The following is a 17,448-nucleotide window of genomic DNA, read 5'->3' on the forward strand; positions in this document are numbered from 1 at the left end:
GATATGCAGAAATAGCCTGCAGAATTACTGGATTCATATCCCAGTCTGGCAGACTTGTATGTTTAGAAGCCCAAATACAGTATCCGTTGGCAGGCACGTCTTGGCAAACGGTGAGTGACTTGTGGGTGGGAAGAAGTGCAGTTCTGGGTAAGCTGACTGGGCTGGAAGCCCCTGCCCCACAGCCACACTACGACTGTAGTCTGGCATCCAAGAGAGATTCGTTTGTCAGTTTTTTAGAAATCATAGCTCCAAAGTCAGAGGCAGCTGTAAAGCCCCTCAATTATTTTGTGATTCAGCTCTCATTATTTTTCACATCTTCTGGATTTGAAGTTTTGAAGATTTACACTCAAATAGAGTCTGGAAGGACTAAGGTACCTGTTAAAGACTTACTTTGAGGGCGCCTGGGTGGCTCAGTTGGTTAAGCGACTGCCTTCGGCTCAGGTCATGATCCTGGAGTCCCTGGATCGAGTCCCGCATCGGGCTCCCTGCTCGGCAGGGAGCCTGCTTCTCCCTCTGACCCTCCCCCCTCTCATGTGCTCTGTCTCTCTCGTTCTCTCTGTCTCAAATAAATAAATAAAATATTAAAAAAAAAAAAAAAAAAAAAAAAGACTTACTTTGAGGCTGAAGAAAGCCTTTATTTTTCTTTCATTTCCCTAAGGTATGGCAGTATTAGAGCAGATGGAAGGCTGGAGTTTGAGCTTAAGTTGTGTGAAAACTTCATCAGCCAATTGGCTGGCTCTTAATGGTGAGACAGGAAGAACCACCCACGTTTTCCATTTTGGATTTGAGTCACAGAAAGCAGGTTCCCTGCAGAAACCATTTGGCTTCAACAAGTGTACGGAAATTTCATCTTTGATCAAATTGATGTTTTTATCTTCATTGTGCATGTATTTCAAATTAATTATTTCCCCCCTTTCAATCCTTAGGTTCAGTTTTGAATGTGAATGGCAGTAAACTAATATCCAAGATTTCTGTATAATAAGTAGATCAAAAGGACTGTACTTTCAGGTAAGGATCTCATTTTACTTTATCTTTAATAATACACAGCTGCTTTGGCAGAAGTCCGGCATGGCCCCAACCCCCTTTCCTGTGAATAGATGTATAGGTGAATTTTCTAAAATGCGGCAAATTGATTGCTCTAGACAGGTTTCCACCTGTTTGGGATTACCTAAGAGGTGTCAGTGGGGTTGGCTACTTAAAATCATTAGAGAAGCAAGATGTGATGGCAGTTAACATACACACACACACACACACACAAACACACACACACTCATTTAAAATGGCATATAAAGTTGTATTTAAGTTTTCTTTTTCTTTTCGGTGGAGGAAATCATCCTTCTAATACCTACCACTTCCTTCCCATGATTGATCGATTGATCTATCATCTGTCTGTTTCCCATGTATTTAAAGTTTAAAGACATAGATAGTTTTCAGATTAATTTCTCTATCTTTATGGCATCCCAAAGTACTAAACAGTTGTAGGCATAAGGAGATTATAGAAAAAGCTCTGTACTTGAAATAATTTGGAATGTATAGGGCCAGTATTTAGAAATGAATTCTCCCCAGGAGGAGAGGGAACTGTGTAGACCAAAAAGAAGCAACCCCCCACCCCCCATCCAATAAAAACCATATTTACATAGAAAGTGTTGTGCTGAGTTGGGATTGTCATAGTGTTTCTGGATACAAATGAAAGCATATTTCGGAGAAGTGATATATTGGTTTTTAATCAATTACCTAGTTTTCCTAATTGGTTTCGAGGTATTGAGTCCCCTCCCCATATTAGCTTTTGTACCTCTTTAGGGTGGTTATTTTTCAAGTTTAAAATATGTAAAACTCAATTTTAAATTATTGGCATTGTTTGAAGAGTGAGTAATCCAAAAATCACCTATCAGTAATACATTGTAGGATGGCTCTTGTAGCAGGTTTCATTTCCTAACTGTGTTACCAGTTGACAGAAATTCCTTTGCAAAACATTAACATACCGACAAAGAGAGCTCAGTAGAGAGAAACTGGCTTGGGGTTTGTAACAAGCTGCAGATGGTGTGTGGACATAATTTCTTTCCAGTTCTTCCTGGGCAGCCTTAGTCAGACCTCTGTAGTAACTCTTTTTTTTTTTTTGAAGATTTATTTTTATTTATTGGGGGGGAAGGGCAGAGTGAGGGGGAGAGAGAGTCTTTTAAGCAGGTTCTGCACTGAGCAGGGAGCCCGCCCGGTACAGGACTCGATCTCACGGCCCTGAGATCATGACCTGAGTGGAAGACAAGAATCCGACGCTAAACTGACTGAGCCAGCCAGGTGCCCTGCTAGTAACTCTTAACTCATCTCCCTGCAGTCTTCCCTGTGGGGTTAAATGCTGTTACCCTCTGCTTAGAATTCTTCTGGGCCTCCCCATCACCTAGGGCAGTGGTTGTCAAACTTTTGGGTCTCAGAAACCCTGGTGTTAAAATTGTTGAACCCCCAAGAGAGCTTTGTGTTTATGTTGATTATATCTATCACTATTTACTGTATTGAAATGGAGGAAAACTTAGGACATAAGAATATATAAGCTTGCATTCCCTTAGCTGGAGAGTGATGACATCATTGATCATGAGCTTCTGGCAAACAGTGTACATTTAGGAGAGAAAGAGAAGGAAAAGGCGAATAGCATACTATTATTTTTACAAGTTAGGTTTATTGAGGTGTAACTTCTATACAGTGCAGTCCACCCTTTTTAGTGTACAATTCTCTGGGTTTTTACAAATGCATGTGGTTGTGTAAACACAGTGAAGATATAGAACATTTCCATCGCCCCAAAATGTTCCCCTGCCCTTAGCCTTAACGCCCTCTGACCTTTTCTCTGTTCTGTAGTTGTGCTTTTTTTTTTCCCAGATGTCATATAAATGGAATTATACAGTCACAGCCTTTTGAATCTGGCTTCTTTCATTTAACATAATGCATTTGAGACTCATCCATGTTCTTGTCTGTATCACTAATTTGGTTTTTTTTATTGATGAGTCTTACTCCAGTGTATGAATATACTGCAGTTTGTCCATTTACCAGTTGGAGAACATTTGGGTTGTCCTAGCGTTAATATTAAAATAGTGTTAACCTCACAGACCCCCTGAAAGGGTCTCAAGGACCCCGAGGAGCCCGAGCCCTCTCTCTGAGGACCTCTGGCCATCTTGAACTACTTACCTGCATGTGATGTGCCCTCTGTTTAAAACACCAGGATCTAGCTCAAGGGTCTCCTTTGTGCAGGCCTTTTTTTTTTTTTTTTTTTTTTTGTCTTTTTAAAGATTTACTTATTGTATGAGAGAGAGAGAGAGACTCCGAAGCAGACTCCCCATTTAGTGGGGAGCCTCACATGGGGATCGATCTCAGGACTATGAGATCATGACCTGAGCCGAAATCAAGAGTCGGACGCTTGACCGATTAAACCATCCAGGCGCCCCTCTGCAGGCCTTTCTAAGCCCTCTTCCCACCATCCCCCAAGGCTGAGCCTCAAGGCTGGGCTGGTCACCACCCCCTTTGTGCCTCTGTCGTGCCTTTTCCCTCAGCTCAGCAGTTATTGAGGACATCGTAGCCTCCCAGTTTCTGGAGGGTGGTGCCTTCTCTCTCTGTCCCAAGTACATGCCTGGCGCATGGAAGATGTAGTACATGTTTGAATGAATGAGGTATGGGAGACTTTCTCATATAACATGCGTCCCTCATTTCAGTTTTGCAAAGTATATATAGCACAAGTGATATTTAATATCTTTTATTTTTATTTTTATCAGATAAGGATATCTATGGTCTTGACCAGGCTGTACCTTAGAATAACTTGGGAAGCTTTTAATAAACATACTGATGATCAAGATTAAATTCTAATCTCTGGAGATCAGGCTTGAGTATTAGTATTATTTAAAAACATCACTGTTGAACCTGATGTGCAGCCCCCAGAGAATCATTGTTAATAGAGTTTGATTTTTTTTTTTTTTTTTTTTTTTTTTAAAGATTTTATTTATTCATCTGAGAGAGAGAGAATGAGAGACAGAGAGCATGAGAGGGAGGAGGGTCAGAGGGAGAAGCAGACTCCCTGCTGAGCAGGGAGCCCGATGCGGGACTCGATCCCGGGACTCCAGGATCATGACCTGAGCCGAAGGCAGTCGCTTAACCAACTGAGCCACCCAGGCGCCCATTGTTAATAGAGTTTGATTTACCGTGAAGTCTTAGTGATGATGTAGTTGAGACTGGAACCCTGGTCCTTGACTCCTACTGGAATGCGTTTTCCTCCACGTTCCAGACTCTCATGTGAATAGAAGCACTATAGAGATTTAGAGAGTCTTGTAGATGACTGCATTTTCAATTTATGGAGGTACTGTAGTGTGAAGACCAGAACACTGAATTTAGGGTCAGGGGGAGTATGTTTCTGTTTGACTCTGCATTTATTAACTGTGGATTAATAAATACTTGAGTCTGTTCTCACTTTTAAAATAAGGATACTACCTTAAATTCTAGAAGCTTATTATGGGGATTCAATTAGATACTACGTTTAAGGATTTTTTTTTTTTTTTTAAAGATTTTATTTATTTATTTGACAGACAGAGAGATAGCAAGAGCAGGAACACAAGCAGGGGGAGTGGGAGAGGGAGAAGCAGGCTTCCCGCCGAACAGGGAGCCTGATGTGGGACTCGATCCCAGGACCCTGGGATCATGACCTGAGCTGAAGGCAGATGCTTAACGACTGAGCCACCCAGGCGCCCCTAAGGATTTTTTTTTAAGTAGGCTCCATGAGCCCAGCATGGGGTTGAAGTCATGACCCTGAGATCAAGACCTGAGCTGAAATCAAGAGTTAGATGCTTAACAGATGCCCCTGTTAAAGGATTTATTTAAGGGATTGCAAAATCCTTTTGTAAACTATAAAGTGCTTTCTAAAACTTACTTTTACTTGATTTTAGCATTGTGTATTTATTGGCTAACTTTCCTTGAGGTTCATAAATTACATAAGTAATGTATAAGGGTGGTCTCACTGAAATAGTGAAATAAGATTTATGCAGAGTAAAACTAAGAAGTCACCATTGGTTGCATAGTTTTGATCCTTTGAATATGAATTTAAGTGCATAAATGTGTATGCCTGTGACATACTTTTTTTTCCCTTTGGTTGTATTAACATAGAGTATATTTTGTTTGTTTTTTTTTTAATTTGACAACATGTCTTCTATCATTCCATATTAGTATATATAAATCCTTCTCATTCTTATAGCTGCATAATTTTTTCATATATTTCCATATTGGTGGACATTTAGCCTGTTTCCAGTCTTTTACTTTTATAAAAAATGCTAATGAACATTCTTAGCTCTTATTAAACCATTAGTTAATTCTTATTAAAACATTTATTCTGTTTTACAGATAGTGGGAGATGAAGTAAATGTCTCGTGAATGAAATCTTAGACATTTTCTACTCAAGTCAGGATAGAACTTAGACTTTTTTAAAAAATTGTGGTAAAATATAGTAGACCTTGGAGAATTTTTTCATATGATCTTTGTAAATTTAGTTTGTTTTATTTTTGTGGTATTATCATTTCACTATTTGGATAAACTTTGAAAGACTAGTATGTATATTTCTTAACTCCTTTAGGTGTGATTGCTCATACTTTTTGCTTGACTAACAGCAGCAATGCTGCAAGATGCCAGTACTTACCTATGCCAGGCCCTGTGTTAGGGGCTTATTGTATACATGGTACCATTTCTTCCTCTCAGTAATCCCCTGAAATTGGTAGTGTTCTCCAGGTTAAACATTCAGAAATGGAGGATCAGAGAGGTCCCATCACTTGCCCAAGGCTAGTAATGGGTCTGGGATTCAAAGGTCCTGCTTCCACCTATGATGCTAAACAGCCTCCCAGGAATTCACTGAATCAGAGATGGGACTTTTACTTGATGACATCACAGCTTACTTTGCAAATTACTGGTGTTTGTATCTGCATATTTTGCTTTTTAGTTCCAGTAATAATTTAACCTTTGCAGAAATAGTCCGTGCTTTCGAGTATCCATTTTGTAGAAAGTATTTATAATAAAAGCAGTATTGTAATATAATAAAAACAAATGCTTATTGAATATAATAAGTGGTATTTTGGAGTGAAAGAGGCCACTAAATGCAGAGTTGATGTTGAATTCTGTTTATTAACTAATAGGATAACCCTTGGTAAATGAATGTTGTTTCCTCAATAGTAACATAATATTGGACTAAATAGTTCACTCTATACTTCGTCAGCTGCCTGTCCTAAATTATCGTAGTGTGAGTAAGAAATACTTGGGAGAACATTCTTCAGTGGTAATGTAGATGAATTGCGAAATGGAATTCTAGTAATGCTTCCCCTTGCCTTGAGTAATAAGGAGAATACTGCTGGAAGGGTTTGTTCATTCATGACAAATTAAAATGATCTATCTCTGTTGATGAAAGTACCAGAATGTAGCCTCAAAGTTTTTTTTATTTTTTAATTAATTAATTAATTATTTTTTAGAGAGGGAGAGAATGAGAGAGAGAGAGAGAGGCAGGCAAAGGGAGAGGGGGAGAGAATCTTAAGCTTAAGAATCTTAAGCCCCAACACGGGGCTCGATCTGATGACCCTGAGATCATGACCTGAGCCAAAATCAAGAGTCAGCTTAACTGACTAAGCCACCTACGTGCCCCAGCCTCAAAGTTTTTTAAGCACGTTGAAATACATGTTCTCACAATATTATTATAGGTATAGTTTTGAGTATTTTAAGTGACCATGGGTGGTTATTTCTCAATAATGATCATTATAGATGGAGTTTTAGCAAAGATACGGTTTCACATATTCTTTGTGTACTCTTATGTCACTTTTCACTTGAATGATAAAATAAAGCTGAGGTCTAAGTGACATAGTCTGGAGTACATGTGATGGTGGGTGTCAGCTTTTTAATCCTTACTTCGTCTCCTTAAAGCATCTCTCCTTTTTAAGCCTTAAAATATGGTGACTGGATGGTTGAAATAGATCTTTTGCTGGACTCTTAGCCTTACAGACTGAACTCTTTATTAAGAAGTAAGAAAACATATGGGAAAGCACACTTCAGACATCATCGTATTATCTCATTCCTGGTTTTTAACTTTATAAGCATGTTTAAAAAGAAATATTTTTGGCCAGTACCTGTTTGATAATTGACTAGCAGAAGAGAATGAGTGTGCTGGTTCACCTTCCCGTGTGGGTTTGTTCACTCCGAGTTAGTGTGGCACCAGAGTGGGCTTCTGTCCTAGGAAGCAGTTGGGTGGCACTGACTTTTAGCTGCTCTTGATAGGCAGTAGATTCCAGTCAATAACGTAGTGCAGTCTACTCCATACAACACATTGTAAAAATGTTCTCAGGTTCATTTTTTCCTCTTATTTGTAGATTTACTGATTTGCTTGGGTAGATCCAGAAACAACATTGTATTTGGGGCTGCTTTCTGAGATGACACACTCCACCCTTCAGAGGAATTCATTTCTTTCTGGAATTTAGCATTTGTTATTTTTATCCCTGTTCTCTTTATTTAAATTTTCAGCTTTTAGAATGTAAATTCTCAAGTACATTTTGCCTCAGTGACTAAGGGGTATTATGTAAGGACCCCCTCCCTTGGGAGTATGCGGACATCACATTTCTTGGCCTTTTATTTGTTTTGCGTCTGTATCTCAGTGTAATCCTAACAAGTTCATTCAGGCAGTGGTTAAACTGAGGTTAAGTGGTATTATGGTTGTTTGGCAGGATATGGCCATAAACATGTCTCTTTAAACACAGAATGGCCTGAGGTGGCTATAATGTTCAATTGCATAATCACAGATCACACTTGACAAACAGGAATGAGTACACGGGCCTCATACATCCTCAGTCAGAAATTGCCCCACAGGTTGTAGTCTGCTGTAGAAACCATCTGTAGAGTTCCCTTGAGTGTTTTCTTAGATAATTACATTAATATCATTCATTTAATTGGAATGTTTCTGATTAGATGGAACTATGAATAGTATTTCAGGGTTTCCAGAAAGCCTCCCACCTAATATCTAAAGGAATAAGTTAAAATGTTACAAGTATTTTAAAAATGTGTATGTTTCTCAGAATTTTATCATATTTTCTCCTTTCTTTCTTCTCTCCCTTCCTGGTGTTTTTGTGACTTGAAAGCTGTTTTGCAAAACAGACCCTCAGAAGTAATTCACCTTCTAGAGATTGGATGGGGTGGAGTTTAGAGTCATTCTATTTGAAATGACTGGTAATGTACCCATTGAGGGCATCTCTGTATAAATGTGAGGAACTGGTCTTTGGAGCTCTTAGACAGTATAGGAAAATACTCCATGATACTGTGGGCAGCTGAAGAACAGAAATAAAATGCCTATTATAGTGGGTAGAAAGGCCTTTTGGGCATATTATATATTCTCTGAGGCTCATGTGAATATTTTTGAAAAAATGTTTTATTTCCTTAATTACCATTTGCAGTATTTATCAGGAAATTGGATATATTTGATATGGGCCTAAGTGTTTCTGTAGTCTTAATTTTTGCTAAATGTTTTTATTGAACTACTTGTTTTTCTAAAAGTAGGTGTTTTAATTTTTTGTAATTGTATATATACATTTCATGTATTTTATTCAACCTGATTTTGTCTGAAACTTGCTTAGAGAAACCAGATCCAGTTAAAAATATTTCCTTGACAGAGGCCCCAAGGTTGACCAAACTATAGATTTTTATTTGAAATATTTTTATTTAAACTTATTTTATTTTTTAGCAAAGTAATAATATCCCTGGTTTAAATAGTAAGTAAAATTGTAATTCAGGCTCGAAGAGAAAAAATCCTGTGCTCCACCTCTTTCTCTTCAGAAGCAACCATTTTCAGGTTTTCTTTTTTAGCTGTTTCTTCTGGCATTTACTGCCATATATTTAAATAACTAATTTTTACTCCTAGGGCTCGGCTTTTCAACTCTAAGCATTATCTTTTGACTATTTCCTATAGAAGATGAGGATTTAACTTCCTGACTTTTCTTTCCCCATCCTCCCAATTTTAAGTATAAGGCTCACACCCAATGTGGGGTTTGAACTCACGACCCCGAGACCAAGAGTTGCATGGTGTACTGACTGAGCCAACTGGACACCCCACTCCCAATGATAATTTTATCTAATTTTTGTCAAGTTATCATTTAATATTTATAGTATTATCATTTAAATATTGCTGACTGTGGCCACAGAATACTCAATGGTCACCTGCTCTTTCTCTAACTTAGAGATAGTGGTTACTTTGTTTTTAATTGGCTTTGCTTTCTAATGATCAATAATTTTGCTCTAAACATTCTGATAGAACTTTAAAGACTCAAATGGTAAAACATCTTAGGGTGTCTATCAGTTCCAGTTTTTCTCGGCGTTGTCAATCCCAGAGTTCCATGTCATGTTGGTGAATGGCTTGCTGTCCAGCCGCCACAGAGCTGCCATTTTGGGACTCCTCTTTATCACCATGTCGGGGGGGCTAGGTTGTTTTTTCTTTGATTGCTCTTCTGTTTTCTGGATTTTGTGTTGTCATCTCTGTTGATTCTCTCATTTTGGTGGGATGTACACACACACCCCCACACACCCCAATATCCATATGCCCAAGAGTGGGATTAAAAAAAAAACTTTTTCTGGGGCGCCTGGGTGGCTCAGTTGTTAAGCGTCTGCCTTCCGCTCAGGTCATGATCCCAGGGTCCTGGGATCGAGCCCTGCATTGGGCTCCCTGCTCGGTGGGAAGCCTGCTTCTCCCTCTCCCACTCCCCCTGCTTGTGTTCCCTCTCTCGTTGTGTCTCTCTCTGTCAAATAAATAAAATCTTTAAAAAAACCTTTTTTCTAATCGTTTGCTGCTAATATATAAGAAAATACTTGACTATTTTTACATCAACTTTGTATCTTGCAGTCTCACTAAATTCATTTATTAGTTCTAGTAGGTGTTTTGTACATTCCCTGGAATTTTGTACGTAAATGATCATATGATTTGCAGATAAGAAGTTTTACTTCTTCCTTTCAGATCTTTATCCTTTTTCATTTTCTTGCCTTCCTGAATGGCTAGAATCTCGGGTTAGTGTTGTTTAAAATGTGGTAAATAGAGACATTCTTGCCTATTCTTCATCTCAGGGGAAAACAAGTCAGTTTTTCACCTTTGAGTGTGATGTGGCCTTTGGTTGTTCTTCATCTGTTTGGGGAAGTTCTCGAACTCTTCCTACTATGTGGGGAGTATTATCATGAATGGCTGTTGGATTTTGTCAAATACCTTTTCTGCATCTAATCCTGATCCTGAGATTTTTCTCCTTTAGTCTGTATGTTGATTGATTTTCAGATGTTAACCAATTGTTGGGATAAACTGTACTTGCTCATAATGTACCTTTTAATACATTATTGGATTTGATTTGCTAAAACTTTGTTAAAGCTGTTCATGTCTATATTTATGAGGGATACAGCTCTGTCATTTTCATTTTTTGTAATGTTTTTTCAGGTTTTAGTGTTAGCATAAAGCTAACCTTATAAAATGAGTTGGGAGGTAATCCTTCCTCCTCTATTTTCTGAAAAAGTTAAATTTCCTTCTTGAATGTTTGATAGAATCTACCAGTGAAATCATCTGGAGTTGTTCTTTTCTTTTTTTTTTTTGTGGAATATTTTTGATAACAGGTTTCCTATCTTTAAAAGATAAAGGGCTACTTAGATTTTCTGTTTCATCTTGTGCCAATTTTGATAGATTCTATTTTTCAAGAAATTTGTCCATTTTATGTAAGTTGTGCTCAGTTTGTTGGCATAAAGTTACACATTATATTCTCTTACTATCTTTTTAAATTTTGTAAGATCTCTGGTGGTATATGTTTTTTCCATTTCTGGTACTGGTGATTTGTCTTTTGTCTGTATTTTTGATCTAACTAGAAGTCTGTCAGTTTTGACAGTCGTTTTAAAGATCTGCCTTTTGGTTTTATTAATTTTCTCTGGTGTCTGTATGTTTTCTACTTCATTGACTTCTGCTCCTTATTATTTTCTTCCTTTTATTTTGGGTTTAGTTTGCTCTGTTCTTTATGATTTCTGAAGGGAGAACCTTAGGGTCATGGTGGCAGATCCTTTTTATTTTCTTATATTAAGTATTTTAAAGTTTAAAGTTTCCCTTTAAGTACTGTTTGAGCTGCATCCCACAAATTTTGATATGTTTTATTTTTGTTGCTATTTGGTTCAAAATTATTTCCTGAATTTCCTTTTTAATTTTATCTTCGATCCATGGAACTATTTAGAGGTGTATTGTTCAGTTTTTGTACATTTGGAATTTTCCTAGATATCTTATTGTTACTGATTTCTAATTTGATTCTGTGTTGTCAGAGAATATACTTTGTGTGATTACAATCCTTTTACATTTATTGAGACTTACTTTATAGTACATCATATGGTCTATCTTGGTAATGTGCCATGTGCCATGTGAAGGGAATGTGTATTCTTCAGTTTTAGATTGTCTGCAAATGTCAGTTAGATCAAGGTGGCTGATCATGTTGTTCAGACCTTCTATGTCTTTCCTCATTTTTTTTGGTCTAATTTTATCAATTACTGAGATGGAGTGTGAACATCTCTTACTATAATCACGTCATTGTCCTTTTCTTTCCTTAATTCTATTTTTGCTTCTATTTTGAGATGTGTATACATTTGTAATTGTTATATCTTCATGATAAATTGTTCCTTTTATAATTATAATGTTCTTTTTTCTCTGGTCATGCTCTTTGTCTTAGAAGTTGGTTAGAAATTCAGAATGCTTGGGGGGCTAGTGTCTGCTGTTCTCCTCTGGATGATGCGCTTGGGCCCTGCTACTTCATTGGGAGTCCCCAGGTACCAGTTTCTGTTTGTCTTTTCCTTCAGATTAGTCATTTTTTGTAGAAGAGTCTTTCAGTCTGAGTCTGAAGGAGCTGGCTCTCTACTGTTAACTTGATATCTCAGGTTTTCAGTGCAGAGACTCATTCCTACCTTCAGTCATGCATGGCCAGACCCTCTCATTAGTTGCATGCAGAATAAACCCTGTTCTCATGCTTATTAGTAAGCTGCTCAGTTGTTGGGTTAGGGAATTGGTCCTTTATGCAGACCCTTAAATCCAATTCCTTTTGTTTTCAGCCTCACCCCTTACATAGTACCTCAGTTGCTTAGCCTTTCTGGAATTCTGCATCATGAACAGACCTTTTATTTTAGTTGGATATTCTTCCTGGTGGCTTCTTCACTCCTATCTTTGTCAGTTAGGTTTTAGCTTTCTCCAGTCTGCTAAATCAGTTTCTAGTTATGCACTGGTTTCTCATCTTTTGGAATTTTGTAGACATCTCTAATATTCTTTTGTCTCTAATCACATTTTTCTTTTATTGTCTTTTCTGGAGGGAATGGAAGTAAGCATATATTCAGTCATCTACTTTTGTCCTATTCTTTTGTCCATCTACTTTCTAGTTTACTTACATGAAGCTTTTTAATTGACGTACATTATTGTTAAACTGATCTTTAGTATGTAAAACCCTAATTCAGTGTAACTTCTTGCAATGTATGGAAAAGAAGAAAGTGTGTGTGTGTGTGCGCGCGCGCGTGTGTGTGTATAGGGGTGTCTATTATATTTCAGTGATTTGAAAACTAATGTATTTCCTGCTGTGGATTTCACTTACATTAGAAAGTGTTAGTGGTGTTTACTTTCTTTGTGTTTGGTTTGGTAGACATTGAGCAGCAGTTTGTACATTTTCCATTTTATAATTTTCCTAGTACTGTCATTTTTTTGTTGGAGGGGTCTAACAATTATATAACATGTATAAATGATTGATTACCCTTTGAATTTTGAGAATTTATTAATTGTTGCCATATTCTTTTTTTTTAAGATTTTATTTATTTGAGAGAGAGAGAGAATGGTGGGAGGAGCAGAGGGAGAGGGACAAGCAGAGTTGGTGCTGAGTGCAGAGCCTGATGTGGGGATTGATCTCATGACTCTGAGATCATGACCTGAGCCAAAATCAAGAGTCAGATGCTAAACTGACTGAGCCACCCAGGTACCCCAATTGTTGCTGTATTCTTTCGAGTGCCTTCTTTTTGGAAATGAACACATTATGCCTGTTATATGAAATAGATGCTTCCTTGACCTAGAATTCAAAAGTCACTGAGTTATTGTTTTAATTTGGGTAAGTCGTTTGAATACACTGCCTTGCTTCACCTGTGAATGGGAAATAGAAACTTCACAGTCTTTTTAAGGGTACCTTACTTGTAAGATAAAAGACAGAAAGTCCTTAAAAAATTATAAAGTGGGGCTTCTGTGTAAGACAGTGTATTGAATAATTAATGTGCTCTTGGGACAGTCAGGAAGTAAACTATTTGTATTTATACCTTTTGGTAATTGGATGGTTCTTGCAAATAACTTTTAGTATAATATTCTTCATAATGGAAAACTTGTCCTGTGCTTTGCAAAATAATGCTCATTTCACCTTTCCTGTCACAGTAAATATGTAATTAAATGTAATTATTGTTTAACCTTAGCTGAGGACCAGGAGCTGGTCCTACATGGTACTTGACAGGTAGCATCTGTGGCCAGGTGCCCATCTCCCCCCGACACCCACACCCAGCTCAGCACATCCTCTGCTCTGCTCAAGGGCAGCCCAGACAGAGAGATCAGGTTCAGGTGTGGCTCCCTCCCGTCAGGCATGGCTTCCTTCTGACAGGTAGAGAAGGTGGCCAGCTCAGACACATGACGTCTTTTTTTGGTTACTTGCTCTCTGCCTCCCCTTTTTGTCACTCTGGTCCTTAAACTTTAGCTCCTCCGAGAATCTGGGTTCGCAGGTTTCTGTTGACATTTCAAAGTGTGCAGATCTGTGTTGCCTTTGTTCCTGTCCGTGGGTCGGATATAAAGGCAGGAAAAGTCATCATACTGTGAAAGCAACAAAAATAAATCTCAAGTGTGCTCTCTGTGCCGCACCTCAGACTTGAAAGAAATGGCAAACTACATACCTCATGTCATACTCATCCAGCTTTAGGGAGTCATAAAAGCATGCAAAATAAAATTGTAAAAAAAACAAACAACTCATTTCATAACACTTTCATAGCATGGTTCTAGTCCAGCATAAAGGTAGAACAGACAGCTCTTTAAATCCTGTTATTGCTAAGTGTTGTTATTTAAAAGATGCTCATGAACTTACCTCTAAATTGCTCCACGTTTGACCTGGTATTTTGGGATGCTTTCTAAAGACTCCTGTTAAGTATTGGTATTATCACTGAAGAAGTTACATGTTGAGGTATCATCTGCCTCTGGCATTCCAGCTGCATATAGTTTACCTGGAGAATGGGACCATAAGGGAATAGGATATAGGTCCATTAAGTTTTTTAGAAGGGAGGGAAGAACAAATCTAAAATCTAGAGCAGTGTCAGGGACAGGAGGCCTTGATAGAGAGGCAAAGCTGTTAGCCTTGGGAAGCAAGGCAGTGATCTCAAGTAGAATATGGATAATATGGCTGATTCACAGTGCTTTTAGATCCAGCCATGTCTGATCTCTTAATAACCATAATACTTTCATGGTTATGGTCATATTTGAACATAAGGTCCATGGCACTTGAAGACCAAAGATCTAACTGCTAGTGGCTTTGCAGCATTTATATGCTGCTCACATAAGCCTCTTAAAACATGTTCCAGATGTGAGAAAAATGGAAGTTTTCCCACTTTTAATGGGGAGATCTGGAAAAAAAGATACTAATAATGAGCTCTTACCATAACACAGTTTATATTTGGGCAAAGTGTAAAGCATTTATTGGCGTGTCACTTACTTAATTTGGAATCCTCCCCTCCCCCTCTGCTCTTGCTGAGTGTATTTAGGAGCACCTAGATTATAGAGGAAATGGTAAATTTGTAGTGATTTTGTCAGTTTTGGGACAATGGTGATCAATACACTAGAAATGGTGTTTTTTAAAAATAAAAATTAGAGTCATGTAGCTATGAACTTTTACATTTGTTGACAAAAGGTGTAAACAACTTAAGTGTTTGAAAAATCATGATCATGATCTTTTTGGTCCTAGAAATATTTAAAATAATCTTAATTTTAAGGTAGCATTATTATTGAATAGAACAATCCTACTTTGTTACTTTGTAGGGAACTGCAGTGTGATGATTTTGTGGATTTCTTTGTGTGCTGGTCAGGTTGTACATTCTTGGTACCCTTGTCTCTGAATGTGTTTCTGGCTTGATAACCTCACTTCTATTTGCCTAATTCCTTCATTTTGAATCCAGTGGGATATGATGGAAAACAGTTGCATACAGGGAAGTACCCCTTGAGCTCTGCTTTATTTTCTCCTTTTTTTTTTTTTTTTTTGCTTTGTTAAACCATATTTTTTAATAAAGGCTTTTCTTTTAGAAAAGTCACCAATATGGCATAGTACATGAAGACTATCTTTGAATTGCTTGAATGTCAAAATATTTTTGTTGTAAGAGGAAGCCAATCCTAGTTAACTTTTTTTTCTCTGCTAATTAAAGTTTAGGATTTTAATCAAGTTGTACTTAGCAATAGCTATGTTTTGAGTTAGGTAGGTTTTGGAGAAGAGTGGTGATTCTCGTTTTCTAGTGTATTTTCACTAAGGACAGGGGCACCAAATATAAGAGTCCTGTGTTTGGTATTGACACTGTCATTATGTAAACCAAGTGGTCTGGGTGGTTCCAGGCTAGCCTTCCTTTACATGGGTGGTAGAAAGTGGTAAAACCAGACAGAATAGGCTTCAGAATCTAGATAAGCAATGACAATGGCATTACTGTTGAAACTTTGTCCCACCTTTTGTAAATATGGAACAGAAAAGCAACAGTAGCCTAAACAAATTTACATTAGAACCTGTTCAGAGAATGGAGAAAGGAGAGCGATTGTTTTCCCCAGCAGTTTTTACTGTTTTTACTCCATTTTGTCAGTTGTCAGTCACTTGAAGAACATCTTATTATTGACTTTTCTTAGGATTCCTTGAACCGAGTTTCTCTCTGGGGAAGGGTTTTTATTAGGAAGAATAGCTTGGTAGATGGTACAGCAATTTTAAAAGCTCTAGTCTGTTCTTGACTTAATTAAAGGGGAGAGTATTTTAATTTGTTCAGCAGCAAACACTGATTGCCCATATGTGAAAAGGCCTGTCAGTTCTCTGGGGAAGCAAAGATTGGGAAGGTGTAGTCCTTGCTCTTAAAGAGCTGTAGGCCTGTAGGGAAATCACATGTGGGCATAATGGCACTGGAGTGAAGAGTGCCCCAAGAAAGACCTGCAGACTGCGCTGGAGTTCAGAGGAAGAGAGACGCTCATTTCCCTAATGCCTGAGGCGAGCAGGCTCAGTGCAGCTTCATGCAGGTGGTGGAATTTAAGCAATGTCTTGCTGGGTGGGATTTGGATGTAGGAAGAGTTCTTCATGTGGAGGCATGGGCAGGTGTTGGGGACAAGAACTTCAGATTTGCTGCTGTGTCTAGCATGGAAAAGTAAATAGTAATAGTCATAATGATACTGATACAAGCATTTATTGAATGCCTAATTTGTGATAATTATTGTTTGTTTCAATTCATTTTCTCATAACAATAATATAATAACTCTATGAGGTAGGCAGATTGTCATCCCCATGTTACAGATGAAAAGTTGAGGTTGGTTAAGAAACTTGTATAAGGCTACATAGTTAGTAGAATTTGACCCCAGGCTGGTTCTGGAGAGCCTACCCTTACTTGCTATGTTATACTCTGGGAAATGTAGAAAAGGTGGATTGGAGTCTGTATGTAGATCCTCAAATGCCCACATAAATAATTTAATATATTGGAAGATTTTTTTTTTTTTTTGGTGATTCTGTATAGGGGTTTTAAACACATTGTCTCGTTTCTTTTAATATGCCATGCTTTATTGCCTTTGAAAGGCCCTTCCCCTGTTGCCTTGTCAATTTCTACTCAGTTCTCAATTTTTGGCTTATATATCACCTTTCTGTGAGAGGCTTTCCTCAGTCACCCAGGAAGAAGAGCCCTCCTGTGGGCTTCCATGGTGCTTTGCCAGCACCTTTAATACAATGTTCATTAGGTGGTAGGATCATTGTTTACTTTATTTCTCAGCTAGACTGTGAATTATGTGAGTATTGGGATTGTGTATCCTTTTTGTATCCCTGGTGTTAGGTTCATCTTTGTTGCTGAATAAAGCTCAGATAAATCCCAACTGATTGAAAGGGAGAGTAATAAATTTTCAGACATCATACTGACTTTTTAAATTGCTTTCCTTCTGAGTTACAGGTGTTTGAATACCCAGAGAAGAGATAAATAGATGATACAAGGTTTTGGTTGACTGGGTTCCTCTGAGAAAGAAGGAGAGAGATTATCAGGTTTGGGGTTGCTGGGGACAATTTCTGGGAGGGCCAGGCTCTGGGCTGGGCCCTCATTGAGGTGTAATCTTTAAGTTGGCAGAGGGGACAGGGCACGCCCTCAAAGAGAACAGCATGAGCGGAGGACATAGATGGGGTCAGTTAT

The 17,448-nt window shown here is 38.1% G+C and overlaps 1 protein-coding gene across 32 annotated transcripts in view; it reads left to right on the plus strand.

The window, feature by feature from the left end:
* SIPA1L1 (signal induced proliferation associated 1 like 1) overlaps nucleotides 1–17,448 on the plus strand; it is a 385,985-nt gene that overhangs the window by 30,056 nt on the left and 338,481 nt on the right. For 21 of the 32 annotated variants that reach the window (XM_032405449.1, XM_032405459.1, XM_032405458.1 and 18 more), the window contains 2 exons: nucleotides 659–835; nucleotides 927–1,008. The exons of 4 other annotated variants lie outside the window; for them this stretch is intronic. The gene's annotated coding sequence lies outside the window, so the exon portion shown is untranslated. The remainder of the gene's footprint in view (nucleotides 1–658; nucleotides 836–926; nucleotides 1,009–17,448) is intronic. 7 more of the 32 variants (XM_032405457.1, XM_032405464.1, XM_032405467.1 and 4 more) reach the window with 1 other exon arrangement.

This window comes from Phoca vitulina, unplaced genomic scaffold (genome assembly GCF_004348235.1).
Source record: "Phoca vitulina isolate PV1807 unplaced genomic scaffold, GSC_HSeal_1.0 scaffold7, whole genome shotgun sequence".
Taxonomy (NCBI): Eukaryota; Metazoa; Chordata; class Mammalia; order Carnivora; family Phocidae; genus Phoca; species Phoca vitulina.